This window comes from Triticum aestivum, chromosome 3B (assembly GCF_018294505.1).
Source record: "Triticum aestivum cultivar Chinese Spring chromosome 3B, IWGSC CS RefSeq v2.1, whole genome shotgun sequence".
NCBI classification, from domain to species: domain Eukaryota; kingdom Viridiplantae; phylum Streptophyta; class Magnoliopsida; order Poales; family Poaceae; genus Triticum; species Triticum aestivum.
In genome coordinates this window covers 45,055,289-45,056,546 of record NC_057801.1, presented here as the reverse complement: position 1 = coordinate 45,056,546, position 1,258 = coordinate 45,055,289, and positions in this window count along the sequence as shown.

The following is a 1,258-nucleotide window of genomic DNA, read 5'->3' as shown; positions in this document are numbered from 1 at the left end:
CTCGGCTCTTCCTGTGCTGCAAAACTCCACCAGCTTTCTTCGTCCTAAACACTAGCTGCTATACCCACACACCCAAACTGGCGAGGGCAATTCCTCGTCAAGGCGGGAAAAGCGTCAAATAGTTGACACGACACTTGTGGGCACTCGGTTCCCCGGACCTCCCCATGGCGTCCCTTAACTCTAATAGCGATTTTTTTTTCAGATTTTTTTCTAGTTTATCCGTTTTTTTCCTAGTTTATCCCCATGGGGAGGACCTCCCCATGGTTCATCTTGCCCGAGCGCACTTGAGCGGCAGTTGGGTTCATCTTGAGTTCCATCTTGGTTTCATACCCAACTGCCGCTCGGGCAAGCTTGCCAAGTGGCCCGTTCCGTCCTGCTTTGCGTAGGCGGAGTGTGCACTACATTTGATGACTAGAGACGTGAACTTGGAGGTTTCATTCACGAGACCGATAACCCGAGTAATGCTAGACTTACATAAAAAAGTTACGTACGTTTATGTAATAGCCGTTGTGGGAGATTAGGATTGGTTGTTAGAGGAGGCTGGGGCCCACCCTTGAAAATCGGGGGATGTTTAGATTAGTTTGGCATGTTTCATAGACTTACATAGGCTCTTCGTAGGTTTAGCATTTTCGCTGATAACCCCCACCCCCATGTGACCAACCGCGAGCACGGTGCACCTCCGGTCATCTGCCTTCTGCTGGCGGTGGCGGACACCATGGACGGAGGCCATGGAGACCATGGACGTAGGAGGGGCTATCTTTAGGTGCTACCCAAACTACTTGCTAGCATCGGTGCACACCATGGACAGTGACCAAGTCGAAGTGGCCCCCTCGTTCCCCTCGTTCCGCTTCTCCAAAGCTAGACGACGTGCTTATCTTCTGCTACATCACAACCTATCTGCTAGAACTTCGCCATGCCACTTGCCACGTGCCACTACCGGAACAGGGCACTGTGCTAATGGCCGAAAGTATCCCGACGGCCCCCGTCGGCCTACTCCGCGCTATGCCGACAACCGTGACCAGGCCGTCGGCGTACCCAGGTCGTCGGGCTAGCCGGACCTATGCCAACGGCCGCCGTCGGCACAGTGCCCTGTTCGGGTGCACATCGAGGAGGACATCGTACTATTATTCCTTGATGCTGGAGTTCCATCGACAGGACCCCAATGCTGCAACAAGTGCTCCGTTGGGCTCTCCTTTCTCCTCTGTTGCCCCGATGGCCACAACTTCCTCCCATAATAGGTATGTAGTCCATGATGGCA